Source organism: Podarcis muralis, chromosome 13 (genome assembly GCF_964188315.1).
Source record: "Podarcis muralis chromosome 13, rPodMur119.hap1.1, whole genome shotgun sequence".
Taxonomy (NCBI): domain Eukaryota; kingdom Metazoa; phylum Chordata; class Lepidosauria; order Squamata; family Lacertidae; genus Podarcis; species Podarcis muralis.
In genome coordinates, this window is record NC_135667.1 from 22,774,672 (window position 1) to 22,791,690 (window position 17,019).

At 44.3% G+C, this 17,019-nt stretch overlaps 1 pseudogene; it reads right to left on the reverse strand.

The window, feature by feature from the left end:
• Positions 1-2,302: 2,302 nt before the first annotated feature.
• On the reverse strand, positions 2,303-11,466 carry LOC114583143 (vomeronasal type-2 receptor 26-like; annotated as a pseudogene).
• Between the last annotated feature and the right edge of the window lie 5,553 nt (positions 11,467-17,019).

Sequence of the window (17,019 nt, forward strand, 5' to 3'; positions counted from 1 at the left end):
GCTTGGTGCCCGGTGTGGTGGATCCAGTAGTACTAACCTAAATCCACCTCTGAAGTCACACTCCAATAGCAATGGATCTCTCTGAACAGCAAAATCAGAGATACAGCTGAAATTACTATTAAAGAACATTTTTAAATCAATCAATATAAAGAAATAAATGTCATTTAAAATGTGGCCCATATAATTGAATGGATATGAGCATTATGCAGTATAGAAAGAAATAGAAAGAAATGAACTCGAAGAGAAGATACAAAAAATAATAATACAGCTGGATTGGAAAGTATGGAAAGACTGAGAGGAGGGAGAAAAAAGTAAGTGATAAATTACCTGAAATAATAGGATAGCTCAGTCAGGTAGAGCATGAGACTCTTTATCTCAGGGTCATGGGTTTGAGCCTCATGTTGGGCAAAAGATTCCTACATTGCAGGGGTTCCACGTGGTCCCTTCCAGCTCTAAAATACTATGATTCTATGATGTGACAAAGCGACATGTGGAATATAGAATCAGCATGATGAGGAGAAACGAAAAACAACAACATGCCAAACCAAGTCAAACCAAAATAACAAGCAAATATAAAGTGTAATACATAGAAGAAAGACTATATACATCTAGGGAGTCCTAGGCTCATTGCCTGTAACTGATTACCACTTCTTCAATGTTAGTTATGAGTAGGGAAATCTTTGAATTCTTGGTTCACTTTGATTGATAAATAAATAGGACATAAATAGCAAAAGTAAATATTAGCCTAGAACTAGAAATAGTGCTTAAGCATGTTTTGTTACAAGGTTTAGATCTTAACAGTTGAGTAGCAAAGCATTCATAAGTCCAAAGTTCGATCAGTGACATTTAAGCTGAATAGCCAGCAAGTATAAGGCCAATTGTTTTCGATGGTAGGAAGCTGTTTTGATGAGAACGTACTAGGCTTTTCTACAGTTTCCTCAGATTATAGCATTATATCATACTGTTCTTCATGCCTTCCTAAGAATTAAATTTGTACAAGTTACGCAAAGGTAATTATGAATTATATCTTAAGGGCATGTTTCTCTTAGATGTAAAAAGAAAGTTAGCATGAAGGTGTCAGAGAAGGTAAAAGAAAAGGAAGTACAGAATGTTGGCAGTTTTGATTTCAGCAATGCTGGTTTTCTTGTGTTTTCCCTCTGAAGTTAGCTTATTGTGGTTTCTTATTAAGCTGGTTGTGAAAAAGCTATCATCCCTTTAAGTAGCTGTTAGCTCCGTGTGTAGGCAGAACATCCCATTGATAAGCCTAAAAGAGATTCTGGTTGATGGGGTGTGGGTCTTCTGCAATGCAATTGCCATGTCTAAATAAACAAAGCCTTGGATAGACCTTTACTCTAACCAGAGGATGGAAACTTGTGTTTCTTCCACTAAAGCAGTATGTGCATCTTAAAATCTACATCAAGGAGTTTATACTAAAGGGAACCTGACCCTCAGATAAAAATATATCATACCCTTTTATTCAATGGGGAAAGGAACGATATGGTGGCAATAAAATTAAATCACAGGTGGAAAGATAGAATTGTGTGTGAAAAATGATGATGATGATGGTGATGATAACAATAGCGATAATTTAATTCAGAATTTTTATTGCAACTTGAGATTATAACAGAAAGTTCATGGTAGATCTGGGTAATTTGTTATTTATGGTAATAACTATGTGAAAATTTGAATTTGTCCTTGGAAATACAGTATTATCATACATGAAGAAACACAAAAAGTAAGCATGCCTGTAAATCAACTTTCCCCCCATATTTCTTCTAAACACAAATACAACTTAGCATCACTGTTCATGCCCCCAACAACAGTTCTTACTTTATGTTTATGAAACTAGCACTTCAATATAGCTAGTACTGGATTTTTTCAAATTGGAGGAAATGGCTCATTGCTGTATTATTTTAATATATTGGCCAGTAAACTTCTCATGATCATAAATAATTGATATTGCTCTTATTGGCCTTTTAATGCTTCATCACTTTTACACATCCTGCTGTATAGCCTAGAGGAGAACTCCCTCAAAAATGCTGACTTAGCATTTTGCAAAAATTACAGACAATCGTTTGCAACAGACAATGGCTAATGAATTGAGTCAGATTCGTAACCAATGGCAATTAACCACTATTTTAAAGTGTAATTCACAACAAGATGTGTAAATCTGTTACATTTTTATCATGATATTTTTTACAAAAGCAGTCAATGGAGAAGACTTGAAAAGTTGAAGAAGTTAGTACATATATTTGGTTTGAAAAAATGGCCCCATTTAATATCATTTTATGCAATTAATTCCCTAGATATTCCTCCTTATTAGCTGGTCCTTTGTGTTCAAGGAAGGCCTGAAGATAATTATGAAGCATTTGGGAGCAAAGATGCAACCTAGTAACCCAGCACTTGAGGACAAGATGGAGAAGATCTCCACAGCCACCATGTATTTTCCTTTCGTGCTTAAATAAGAAGGAACAAAAGACAACCAAACACTGCAAAAGACCAACATGCTGAAAGTGATGAACTTGGCTTCATTGAAACTATCTGGCAACTTTCTGGCCTGAAAAGCCACAATGAAGCTGACAGAGGCCAGAAATCCTAAGTACCCCAGAACACAATAAAACAGAGTCACAGACCCTTCATTGCATTCCAGTATGATTTCTTCAGTCAGAGAATGCATATCAAAATGTGGAAATGGAGGAGCAGTACATAACCAAACAGCACATATAATGGCTTGAATAGTGGAGCAGCCAAGAAGAACAGAACTGGCCAATCTTTTCCCCACCCAGTTTCTCATCTTGGATCCTGGCTTGGTGGCCATGAAAGCCAAAACCACAGTAATGGTTTTTGCTAAAATGCAGGAGACAGCCACTGAGAATATGATGCCAAACGCTGTTTGTCTTAAATAGCAGGTCACTATGTTAGGTCTACCAATGAATAGCAAGGAGCACAGGAAGCAAAGCAGTAGAGAGATGAGAAGAGAGTAGGTGATCTCCCAATTGTTGGCTTTGACGATTGGGGTGTCCTTGTTCTTAATGAAAATCCCCAGCACTGCAGCTGTGATTAGAGAAGAAAACAAAATAAAGAAGGCTAAAGTGGTCCCCAAAGGCTCCGTGAAAGAGAGAAAGTTAAGGGTCTTAGGAAGGCAGTTATCTTTGTTCTTGTCTGAGAATTGACCTTCTGGGCATTGGAAACAGTTGTCCATATCTGAAAATGGGACAAAGTTTGTATCAATTGCTCAATAATCAAAGATGACAAACTCAGCATAGAACTTTCTGATTAAATAAGAGTAAATGGGAATACTTTCTGAAAGTTCTTCCTCTACACTGGTGCCATTGCTCTTTTCGTCTCAGAACATCCAGCTGGGATTAAGCAAGCTAGATCATTTCAGCATTCATCTTTCACACACACACACACACACACACACACACACACACACACACTCTCTCTCTCTCTCTCTATCAGAGTAGACATTTCTTGTTGTATTTTCACTTATATAAAAATATTTTGATATTTCTTAGGTAAAACAATAACAAGACTCTGCAACCATACATGTGGGAGGTGTATACATTGAGAAATCAATGTATAACTACACTGGTGGTGTGAATACACTATGGTTGAAGCACAAATCTCTGTCTTCCAGAGATTTCAACTACACCCATGATCTGAATGTTCTGTATCAAGATGTACATCAAAAACACACACATCATTCGACTTGAAATAAGAGATGGAAATCCCTTCTAGAAAAGCATGGCAATGGTGATGAAATCTTGCAGTATACCAAACACATTATCTGGACTTGATATAAAATGTTATGGATCTATGTCAGAACTAGACAATTGTCATTCTCATTCTGTTTTAGGGAACTATATTGACAGCAGAAAAAGGGGATTCAATGTGCAATCCATCATTTAGGTCACTATGTCTTCTACCATTCTGGTATGAAATCTTTCCATCCGGACATGGAGTGCAATCATAGCAACAAAATGGCTCCCCCTCCTTCTTTTTTCTTCTGTAGCCTGGATGACAGTGATCATTACATCTGGCAAGTGGCAGCACCTATCCATTAAAAATGAAGATAAATAAATTGATGTACCTTTACAAACAGACACACACACACACACACACACACACACACACAAAATGCTGCTGTTGAGAACATTGGGTCCCATGGTAAATGAGATTTAAGTGATTCAAAAGCATCAAATCCCACTAGAATTTTGTACATTAATGCTAGATAGATAAAAATGGAAAAGGGGGGAAATTGATTTTGCATGTGTGGCTTTCGGACAAATTGATTCAAGCCCTGCTTGGCAGGGGGTTGGACTCGATGGCCCTTGTGGTCTATTCCAACTCTATGATTCTATGATTCATCATCGGCCAGTTGCTGATTTCTTCACAAGCTGTTTCTTCTACCTTTCAGTAAGATTAGAAATGAGAATGCAGGAACAGTGAAAAGAACAGAGCAAGGATACAGGACACTAGAAACAACCAGCTTACATTTTTGATATCAAATTCTGTTCTTAATTCTGTTTGGTTGTGTCTAAGAAAACTCCTAACATAGAATTAAGAATGGCCAGGATATCGCACCAGGACTTTATTATACAAAAAAAATCTGCTCACTAGGAAAATGACCCTTGGAAGTTGATGCCTTGTTCATTTTTATCATTTTGTCAAGATAATACAGTAGGGCAGCAGTTTTACATTTACCTTCTCTTGCACTGACTTACATTTATTTATTACAATGTTTTAAAATTTGGATTGGCCTTTATACTTTTTAAATAATGAGGTGTTAATATATATGGGCAGTATATAACTGAATTAATAAGAGAGTAAATAATCATTTAGTCAAACACTCTGCTATATGATTTAGTCCCCCATATATGTTACTGAGAATAATAATATATCAGTGTAAGAATAATTATTAAGGCTCATTGTTGGAACTCTTCCCATTTAGCACTTGCTCTTACGTTTTCTGTATACATATGAATAAGTAGACAGATAGATTGACTCTCCTACTGAATGGAATCACCTGGCATGGTTCTTTATTGTGCCTCTTACTAATTTAAGTTTTATCTTATTTCTATATTTGGATCCCACCTGGTTAAATATTCTGTGCCATCTGATATCCTTTTCATTCACTTTGAATTTCTGATCCGGTAAAGCCTGTGGATCCATCCCTCCTACTTTCACTCGTAAAAACGATTTGTTTGGAAAAAGTACCCAGTTTACAATATCAAATCCAGATACTAATTCACTATTCTCATCAAATGACACTCTGTCACCAGCACTGTTGTTAAAGGAGATACTTCGCAAGAAAGAGTGAAGCTGGAATGAAAAAAAGTGCAAGCCAAAAATTTTAAAAAGAGGGACTTTTGGCGAGGCAAGATCTGGTCCCCACACCACCTTCACCATCACAGCAATGAAAAGGGAGCCCAGGGAACCCAAAATGACAAGTGAAGAGGCAGCGCCGAGCCTCACAAACCCATACCCCGACAATCTTGATCCCACCAGGACCAAGAGAGCCCCAATGAAATTCCTGGACTGGAGGCCTCCAACTTACTGCTGCTGCCATCAGCAACACCACTGCCAAGTGAGAATGGCATGAGGGGACCGAGAAAGTCAGGGAGGCTGTGAGGAAATGTGCAGCCTAGCCCAGGCCTGACACCAAGCCAATATCCTTGGTAACTGGCGCAAAAGAGCAGACTGGGGCCCAGTGAGGAACCACATTCCGGGGACCACACTGGGGAAAGACAAATGCGGCACAGGCCCTCCCCTGCCAGCGGAGATGTGCAGACAGGTACAACCCCCCCCCCCATATTTTATTTTAATTTTTACTTTAAATTTCATTTATTATCAATATTTTCAAAACCCTTTGAAGAAGTGTAATAGCTGTGCCCATGTAGGAGATCTGTTATATACACAAACCCCTGTTAAATAAACAGGGGTTAAATAAACACATTAATTAAATAATCTCATTCAAGAATTTATATGATTACAACACAATAAAAAAAACAACGGGAAGATGGCATAGGCTATGAAATTAATGCCACTCAGTAGACTAGAATGTGGTCTAAACCTCCCTTATCAGTGAAAAGAAAAGAACTCACTATTAAACTCACTTACAGATGGTACCGAACACCACAGAAACTGGCCCTGATACACCCAGGAACCTCACAAAAATGCTGAAGAGGCTATACTTCCACAGGCATACACCTCCACATGTGGTGGGAATGCCCCCAAACCCAACTCATCTGGACAACAGTCATACAAGAAATACTGTATTTTTCGCTCCATAAGATGCACCTGAACATTAAACGCACCTAGTTTTTAGAGGAGGTAAGGGGGAAAGCCCCAGTTTTTTGAGGATCAGCTCAAAGTTGTTGAGCTTACTTTGCAAAGGGAAAAAAATCCTGTTTTTATAGGGTTAAACTCACAGTTTTGCAGCTTCTTTAGGAAAGGAAACGGAGTGGTTTCTACAGTTTCCAGACATATAATCTAATCAGCCAATCACATGTCGCTGGGGAAAAAAACCGCCTCTGTCTGCAGAACATTCAACAATGGAGGCCTGGGCAAGGGGGCGGGGCCAGAAAGGGAGCTCCATAAGACGCACAGATATTTCCCCTTACTTTTTAGGAGGGGAAAAGTGCATCTTATGGAGCGAAAAATACGGTAAGCAAAATGACTAAACAGGTACTAGAAGTTACCCCAGAACGGGCCCTACTGAACATCTTCCAAAATAACAATTCCCACCAGTGCAGTTTAGTTGGCCTAATGAATATGTTGCCCTAATATGGATTATATAATATAATAATTAGGTAAAGGTAAAGGTTCCCCTGCCCGTACGGGCCAGTCTTGACAGACTCTAGGGTTGCGCGCTCATCTCACTCTATAGGCCTGGAGCCAGCGCTGTCCGCAGACACTTCTGGGTCACGTGGCCAGCATGACAAGCTGCATCTGGCGAGCCAGCGCAGCAAACAGAATGCCGTTTATCTTCCCGCTGGTAAGTGGTCCCTATTTATCTACTTGCACCCGGGGGTGCATTCGAACTGCTAGGTTGGCAGGCGCTGGGACCGAACGACGGTAGCGCACCCCACCATGGGGATTCGAACTGCCGACCATGCGATCGGCAAGTCCTAGGCGCTGAGGTTTTACCGACAGCGCCACCTGTAATACAATAATTATGAGTCTAGAAAAGTTAAAAAGGTAGAAAAGTTAAAAAGGTAGAAAAGGTAGAAAAGTTTTTTTGTTCCAAATAAATAAACCTGCAGTTTTTTCCTGTTCTCTTTTAACTCTGGAATTCTATCCACCTTTTGTATTATTAATAAAAAATTAAAAGGAGAAAAGAAGTCACATGAGTGGGCAAAGTATTCAAGGAACACAGGACATTGTTAGCAGATATGTGCATACAGCTTTCAAAGAAATTAACTTTGGATGAGAAACACTACCTGCCAAGGTTGTACTTTTACTGGACTCACTCCACCTCTGTTTGGCATGGCTCTGTGTTTCCACCTGGCTGAGTACATCTTATGTAAACTATGTCCTATGGCATGAACTGCATTGTAGATGGTGTAGCTTTGGCCAGTCATACTCATCTCAAAGAGTGTCCCAGGGAGGCTCTCCAAATTCTCTTCACCATTACAGGCATTATTATTATTTTCCATGCCATCCATAGAATCAGAATATAAGCAGTTGAATGCCTTTTCCCAGAAGAGCAAAGTAAACCCATCTTCATTTTTTGATTTAGGACGAACAGTCTGCAGGAATTTTCTGAACTCCGGCACTTCATTTAAGTGTATTGCAAAAGTGAAGGCACCATCAAAGACTTGCATATCCATATCCGTCTGTGTTGTGTCTGCTGAGAAATCCCATTGGGCTGTCATGATCCATACTTTCCCTACAGCTAATGGTAGGATATCCGCCAGTGCTGCATATGCATATATTTTAAATAACAAAAAAGAGATAGTAATAGTTTCTGCATTTACAACCAACACTTGAACACTGGCATTTGATAAATAAATAGCTTCTTCCAAGATGGAATCAAAGGAAGTAAGTGTATCTGCTGCTTGAGAGGTGGCTAGAATTTTCCCCTTGAGGGCTATACAGATTCCATGTTTCAAAAGCATTGGAATCAAGGTCTGGAAAAACTTGTCTCCATTATCATCGTCCATTGTGAGGATCCCAACCCATGTCCATTGAAAATGCTGAAGAAGCTGAGCTATCCCTTCATACTGATATTCTTCATTGGGCACCATCCGGTAGAATGAAGGGAGATGGGTTTTAACATCAGTCACTGGAGCAATTACACAATAGGCAATCTAAGTAAAAAGACATGCAAATTTCAGTAAAATGTTAGGAAAGTCTTTTTTTTTCAAGAGTTCATTGGGTGAATGGGGGGTGACATAAGATACTCCTGAAAAGTCATAATGGAGAAAACAAATGCCTTCAAACTATATAGCAGGGACTTGCCACTGACCATCATTTCATACAATATGATATTCTTAATTGTCATTGTCCCATACAGAACAACAAAATTGAAAAAATCTACATCAGACATTGAAAAACCAGCAAGCCTGCTCTCCAAGCTATCCCAGCTATCCCAGCCTGGTTAGCCCCCTAAAAACTCTGATACCCCATAATTAAATACAATATACTCCCATAGAGACTACCTTACACTGTGTTTAAAACCAAAATCGCATTTGAATAGAAACCAGGACCCTCTGTTATGAGGATCTCATTTCTTTGTTTACTAGTATTTTATTGTATATTTTATTTAAATGAACAAGGAAGACTTCATTAATTAGATCATTTACTCAGTTGCTAGGTTTCTTATTCTCTCTGACTACCCATTCTATGCCAGAGACACTGAAATGAGGTGTCGCAATTGCCAGTGGGAGATGCTCTGACCCAGCTGCAAGACATACCCTTGAGTGGTGGCAATTCCATTTGTAGTGGTTTTGGGGAGGTAGGGAGGGTTACCACTTGTGCCTTCCCATGAAGAATGGGATTAATTATTCACTTTTCCTCCTGCATGAATAGGGGGCCAATTACACAGTTGTGTTAACAACACATTCATTGTTTGCTGTCTGACACTTTTTTTCCAAAAAGAACAAAAGAGAAACTGAAAAGGCCAATAGTAGAAAGGTAAATATTATCTCACATAATAGTTATTATTTATATCCCACCCATCTGGCTGGATTTCCATGTGGGAAAGCTGCATAGCCAATCCAAATATTTTACCTGTGGAATCTTGTAGATGCCTAAAAGAGTAGCCACGTAAAGGGAGATTTCAGAGTCGAGTCCTCCAATGACGGCCATCAGATTCTTCTGCTTATTGCATTTGAAGTTGGGGACTACAGTTTTATGACTGGAAAGAAGTTTCAGGGTGTTCTGATGAGTCATCCTTGCATTTGTATAACTGTCATAAATGTGGAAGCCAAGGCTGACATTTGGTAGAAGTTCAGGGTTCTCATTTATCTCCTTGACAGCAAATGCCAAGGACAAGATATGCTGGTAGTTCTTTGTCCTAGAACTGAAGAAAGAGTTAATTAAGGCAGATATATAGCTCTTCATCAGCCATCAGTTTTTCAAACATTTGTTAGATTACTTCTAATTGGAAGGAATATTAGGAAAGAATCTTGCCTGCTTTGTAAGTTAGGATTTAATAACAAATTTACTAACAGCAGCTAGCACGGTGGTTGGAAAACTGCCAGATGTTGGAAAACTTTGCAATTAATAAAGATTGATCACTTGTATAATATCTATGGATCCATTTCCCCTTTTTATTAATTGAAATATACTTGGAGTTGAGAGTGGATTTCATGCTCTTTATTCAGCTCATAGTGGTGAAGAGGAATGGAAGTTTCCCCACAATATCTGCTTTATATACATTATTTACACAATTGGCTGCACGTGATTGGCTAATTCCGGGATTCTCCTGTAGGCCAATCAGGTTGTGGATTCACTTCCACCTGGAGCTGGATTGGGTCTCTCCTGAGGACCAATCATACTGCTGCATTGTTCTAGGACCAATCAGACTGCTGCATTCTGAATCCTATTGTTCTAGGACCAATCAGACTGCTGCATTTTGGATCCTATTCAACTCAGTACATAACACACACACACACACACACACACACACACACACACACACACACAAAAACACCATTGTTCAGCCCCTATGGAAGATTTGTAATGCCACATAGGAATCCTGGCTTCACATGAAACCAGAGTGGGGAAGGGAAACAAAGCTGAAGGCAGGTTGCACAACAGCAGTGGCCCTGGCAAGGCAGCAAGAAGGGAGAAACACTGCAAGGGGGAAAGCAGTGGTTCAAACACTGGTAGAAGTTTCAATAAAGCAGGGTTGGGAGGAACTGCGAGGGAAATTGCCAAAGATATAGCTTTGAGTACTATGGAATATATGGGAGGTCCACATTAGTTATCTCTCACACACAAAGCTGCTGAGGAATGAAAGACAGAGAAGTCTGAGTGCAATGAGAAGGGAACACAGAATAACTATCTGGTGGTTTTAAAAGAAAGCAGAGGTTTCAGTAGACTGAACAGGGTTCAACATGGGGGGGAGCGGCAGTTTTAAAAAATATATGAGTGCAGTGAAAAGGGAGCTTGGCAAAGTTCTGTTGCGTTAGCTTTTCAGTCTTAGCTTCTGTGTTCTACTCATATCTGCTATTTCTCCTGGCAAAAAGTGGTTGGTTTGATTTATTTGTTAAAAATCCCTCGGTGTCCCCCCCCCCCTCCCACATTTTGTTTTAAAACTACCACTTTTTTCTCCTGGCGAAAAGTGGTTGGTTTGATTTATTTATTTATTAAAAATCCCTCGGTTTATTAAAAACCCTACCACTTTTTTCTCAGCCTCACTTCACCTCCATTTCCTCAAACTTCTTTAGCTGAAAAAAGCAGCTTCTCCTCCCCTCACACACAAACCTGGTTTTGAAGACGAAGGTGAGAATCAGTGCAAAGTAGGGCTACATTACAGAAGATAGAAGTGGCTTCAGAAATGCAACTGGAAAGGGGAAATGAGAGGGGGAAACCCTGTGTGTTAACATGGAGAATATAGCCGGGGTTTGTTGAGTACATCAAGCATGTGCGAAGTCTTACTTCTTGATATATGTGTACAACATACCCAGAATTCATTAAGGACATTTTTAAACCACTTTTTTCAAGGAGTAATAGTTATGACCTGGCCTGAAGTACGCAGAGAAAACATACTCCTTACATAAGTTTTAGTTCTTCCAGAAACACGTTTGTGGGATGTACCCTGAATGATAGTTCATCAGATAAGAAGAGATACTGAGTAACAATAAATCCAATCGTTAGGTCCCCTGACTGATAATATTGATGTGGGAAGTGGGGGGAATCAACCATGGTATGCCTAACAGCATGTGACTCACAGTCAGTCTGAGGGAGTCGCAGAAACAAGAGAAGCAGAGGCGAAAGAAACAACCCCGTCATCTTGAGCCACATATTCATGCAGAATGCCCAGCATCAATCCAAAATAAAGGTCCAGTCTGTTCAGTGGCTCTGGACCCTTTCTGATGAAGGCAATCTCACACAGATCAGTCTGACAGCTGTCACCCTACCTCTACGCCACCCAACAGCCCAGCACTGAGTACTCAATATCTACTTTCTGAGTTTGTTAATTATTGTGATTGTGATCAGAGAAAATCCACATGGGATTTGGCAATATGCATGAGGACAACTAATAATTTGTGATAATCAAAGTTTTCAAAGATGTCTCCTCAGTGTATTGCATTGTGCAAAACATTACTTGTGGCTGAACAATAGAATAAAGTATTCTTATTTTTAATCTAACTTAATAGATAAGCCTCTCTGATTGCTATGACAGCTGGATAGTTTTAGGATACTGACCATAACTTTATGTTTTACTGGAGTTTCTGGATTACTCTGCATTCTAGGGCAATATTCCGCTCTATTTCAACTGTTAGGGCAATTTTATGCTAGCATAACCCAACTTTGAGGTCATTTGAGTGGATGAATTATTAGCTAAAGAGCAAAGAACATAAGAACAGCCTGCTGGATAGCAGGCACATGTAATCAATGGCACATGTAATCCAGCATCCTGTTCTGACAATAGCCAACCACATGCCTGGAAGAATCTAGCAAGTAGGATTCAATTGGAAGTCCACTCTCCCTCTCTGTAGCTTCCAGCAATTGATATTTAGAATCATTACTCACTCTGGCCATGAATGCAGAGCATAGCCATTTTGATTAGCAGCCATTGATAGTCTTATCCTCAAAAAAAATTGTCCAATTCTCTTTTAAAGGCATCCAAGTTTGTGTTCATTGCTGCCTCCTAAGGTTGTATGTTCCAAAGTTCTAGATCGTTAATCTAGAGTTAGATAATTTATGTTAAAAAGCACAGATCCCAATACTCATCCTTGGGGGACACCATTTTTTTACTTCTGTCTATTTGGTGAACTCTCAATTTATTCCTACTATTTGCTTACTGTAACTTAAGCAATTTGTAATCCACAAGAGGACCATTCTTCTTATTCCTTGAAGTGTCCTTGACTTCTTTACACAACAGTTAATGCAGAGAACTGCCCATATTCATAAGATAATATAAAATTAGCCTGCTGGGTCAGGCCAATGGCCCTTCTAGTCCAGCATCCTGTTCCCACAGTGGCCTACCAGATGCCTGAAGGAAACTCACAAGTGGGACTCAAGCACAAGAGCAGGCCCCAGCCAGTAACTTGAATGGCTCTAAAAGTGGATTAAACAACTTCATGGAGAATTAGGTGATCAAAATGGCCACTCGTCATGTCTATACATAGCCTCCAAGGTTGGAGGCAGTAAGGCTTCTCCAAACCAATTGCTGAAAAATGCAGGATGGATGAAAGCTCTGGATAAGAGGAGACTGAGAGGAGATATGATAGCCATCCTTCAATATCTAAAGAGCTGTCACACAGAAGATGGAACAAGCTTGTTTTCTCCTACTCTGGAGGGTAGGACAAAAATCAATGGCTTCAAGTTAAAAGAAAGGAGATTGCAACTAAGCATTACGAAGAACTTTCTGATGGTAAGAGATGTCTGACAGTGGGACAGACTGTGGTAACTGTGAATGTGCTGCTCAAGTGTGATGGCCTGGGATTCCGATTCTGAGAGCGAACCGGAGGAATCCCAGCCGGCACAGGAGTCCCCGCCTCCAGGGCCGGCTGAACTGGGGCAAGGCCTAGATTCTGAGGAGCCTGCACCTGTGCCAGATCCTCAGGAACAGGCACCAGGTGGATCCATTCTGGCCCCAGAGGTGCTTGAGGACTCAGTGTCCACAGGTGAGCTTCCCCCGGGACCCAGTAACCCTTCGGCCTCTCCTGAACTGCAGAGGCTTAGGGCAGAGAGGCGAAGGGAACTGGTTTCTCCCAGGAGGAGTGCTCGCCTTAAGGCCAGGAGAGGCGGGGCTTCTGGGGGCCAGGACCGCCCCTGGCCTTAGAGAAGATAAAGGCCAGTCAGCCCGGTCCCAGGTTGCGGAAGCAACGTCGTTATTGAAGAGCTGTTTCGGCCAGCATCCAGTCCTGTTCCTCCAGTGTTCCTGTTCCCCGCCCGGCTTCCTGCTTCTGACCTTCCAGCGTTCCTGTTCCCCGCCCGGCTCCCTGTTTCCGATCTTCGAGTGTTCCTGTCCCCGCCCGGCTCCCTGTTTCGGACCTCGCCTCGCACCTTGTGGACTATTACCAGGCTAGTGACTCAGGACTGAACTTTGACTACGTTAACAGTAACCTTCCCCCCGGGACCAGCACAGTTTGCTCCCGCCACACCCGCACTCCCCCTTCGTTGGGGTGCGTTCGGGAAGAGGCCATGGCTGACCAGGCAGCGGCGCTGGTGGCATTGGCCCAGGAGAACCAGGCCTTGACCCACACCGTTCAGCAGCTAAACGATGTGGTTGCGGCGCTTCAGCAGCGGTTGGATGCCTTTCCAGATCCTGGGGCAGACGCCCCAGCTCCAGGCAAGTACCCAGTGGCCTTGCCAGAGAAATTTGATGGGACCCTGGCCAGTTTTCCCATGTTCTTCGCCCAGGCCAAGTTGTATATTCAGGGGCGAGCCCGGAACTTCCCTGATGACCGCACCAAGGTGCACTTTCTGATCAGTTTGTTAAAGGACCAGGCGGCCAAGTGGGCTTTGCCACTGCTCCGGCAACACTCTCCTTTGCTAACGGACTATGTGGGATTTTGTAACCACTTAGAGACTGTGTTTGGCAACCCTCTGAAGGAGAGCCAAGCCAATCGGGCGATTCGTCAGTTGAGACAGGACAAGTCCACAGCCGCCGCCTACGCCACAGAATTTCGGCTGTTGGCACAAGACTTGTATTGGAATGACTCTGCACTACGGGACCAGTATCTTGAGGGACTGTCGGATGAGATACTGGACCAGTTGGCCATGATGGATCGTCCCACCACGCTGGATGCCCTCATTCAGCGGAGCCTGCAGATAGACGATCAGTTGGAGGACCGTCGCCAGGCCCGGGACCACCAGCACTCCCGGCTCCTGGCACCAGTCCTTCCCAGCAGGTCCACGCCCACAGCTGAGTTGCCAGTCGAGCCAACGCAGCTCGGGGCTGCGCGACCTCGCCTCTCCCCCTCGGAGAAGACGCGGCGTTGGGAGGGAAACCTGTGTCTTTACTGCGGTGGGAGTGGACATTACACCCGTTCCTGTCCCAAGAAGATGCCAGTCGCAGGGAAACCGCCAACATCGGTAGCCGAAAGCCCTAGCAACATGGGGTCCCAATCCATGCAAGAGGGGCCCTCACCAGTGATTTGCGACATCTCATGGTTCCAGTGCGTCTCTACCCTCCAGGTGGGCCCTGGATTCTTACCCACGCTCTGGTAGATTCGGGGGCAACCCGCTCCTATGTGGACGCTGCCTTTGCCGCGACTCTCTCCAGATGGGGTGCAGATGGATCCTGGGAAGGTGGCAGCGGTTCAGGAATGGGCGGCACCTCGGAACCCCAGCGTTTCCTGGGGTTCGCCAACTATTACCGGACCTTCATTGCGGGTTACGCTCGTCGCACAACCCTATTGACCCGGCTACTGCGCCCCAAGACACCGTTTTCCTGGGACAGCGAGGCAGAGGAGGCGTTTCAGGGGTTGAAGGCCTGTTTCCAGAGAGCGCCGATCTTACAACATCCTGATCCCTCTCAACCTTTTGTGGTAGAGACCGACGCCTCCAGTACGGCTCTCGGTGCCATCTTGTCTCAGCAGTACGGACCTGATGCGCCACTCTTACCCTGCGCCTTTTATTCCCGCCAGCTCCTGCCAGCGGAGCGTAACTATACTGTATGGGAGCGGGAACTACTGGCCATCAAGGTGGCTTTTGAGGTCTGGCGCCACCATCTTGAGGGGGCACGACACCCGGTGGAGGTGAGAACCGACCACCGGAACCTGGAGTACCTGCAGACCACCCGCAAGCTGAACCAAAGGCAGATCCGGTGGGCGTTGTTCTTTTCCTGGTTCCAGTTCCGGATCCGCTACATCCCTAGCTCCCAAAACCAGAAGGCGGGTGCCCTGTCCCGGAAACCTGAAGACAATGCAGACACGGTACAGCAGGCAGTACCCACCACGATCCTACCACCGGCTGCATTCCTGGCCACCCAGGAGGCTGAGCCACTGCAGGCTCGGGTGCGGGAACAGCAGCGGGTCGACGCTTGGGCCCAGGAACGACTCCAGGAACTGGCCGAAGGGTCATGCCCTCAGTATCCGGGGCTGGTCTTGCATCAGGGCCTTCTGCTGCACCACGGTCGCCTGTACATCCCGCCAGGGCCACTGCGGGCTGAGGTTCTCCAGATGACCCATGATGCTCCAGCAGCGGGGCACTTTGGGCGGTATCGGACCACCCATCTGGTAAGCCGTGAGTTTTGGTGGCCCCGTCTGAAGGCTGACGTGGCTCGCTACGTCGCTGGTTGTGATGTCTGCCGGCGGGCCAAGGGCCCTACCGGGCGACCCCCCGGCCTGCTTCAGCCATTGCCAGTTCCACCACGTCCTTGGCACACGGTTTCACTGGACTTTGTAGTGGACTTACCCCCGTCTCGTGGCTGTACCTGCCTTCTAGTTTTCTCCGACCATTTCACTAAGATGGTGCACTGTGCCCCCTGCCCATCTGTACCCACAGCCAAGGACACCGCTCAGCTGTACCTTCAGCATGTCTTCCGCCTGCATGGCCTACCTGAGCGTGTGGTGTCCGACCGGGGCGTTCAGTTCACATCCCGGTTCTGGAGAGCATTGCACCAGACCCTCGGGATGGAGGTCTGTCTCTCATCAGCCTACCACCCGCAGACCGATGGCCAGACGAACGCGGTGCTGGAGCAGTACCTTCGGTGTTACTGCAGCTACCAGCAGGATGACTGGGTCGACCACCTAGCATTGGCGGAGTTCGCCTACAACAACGCGGTGAATGCGTCCACCCAGCAGACCCCGTTCCAGGCCAGTTATGGGTATCATCCACGGCTGTTTCCGGATGTGCTGCCAGCATCCACGGTTCCTGCGGTGACGGAGTGGCTTCAGGAGCTCCAGTCCCAGCAACAGCTCTTGATGGAACAACTGTGTCAGGCCAAGGAGGCGTACAAGGCCCAGGCCGACCGCCACCGCCAGGTGGGGCCGGAACTCCACGTCAGTGACCTGGTATGGCTCTCCACTCGCCACCTCCACCCCTCTTGACCTTCGCGGAAGCTGGACGCCCGTTTCACCGGCCCGTTTCCTATTGTGGACCAGGTCTTGCCTGTAGCATTCCGTCTCCAGTTGCCTGCAACTCTGAAGGTTCACCCGGTCTTCCACAGGTCCCTTCTGAGTCCAGTGGCCCCACCCGACGAGTTCCACCCGAACCGTCCCAGACCGCAGCCAGTTTTAGTTCAGGGGGAACCTGAGTACGAGGTTGAACGCATTCTGGACTCTCGATTCCGCAAGGGGAAGCTGCAGTACCACATAGACTGGAAGGGGTATGGACCGGAGGACCGTTCCTGGGAACCGGCAGCCAACGTTCACGCGCCTGCCTGCCTCC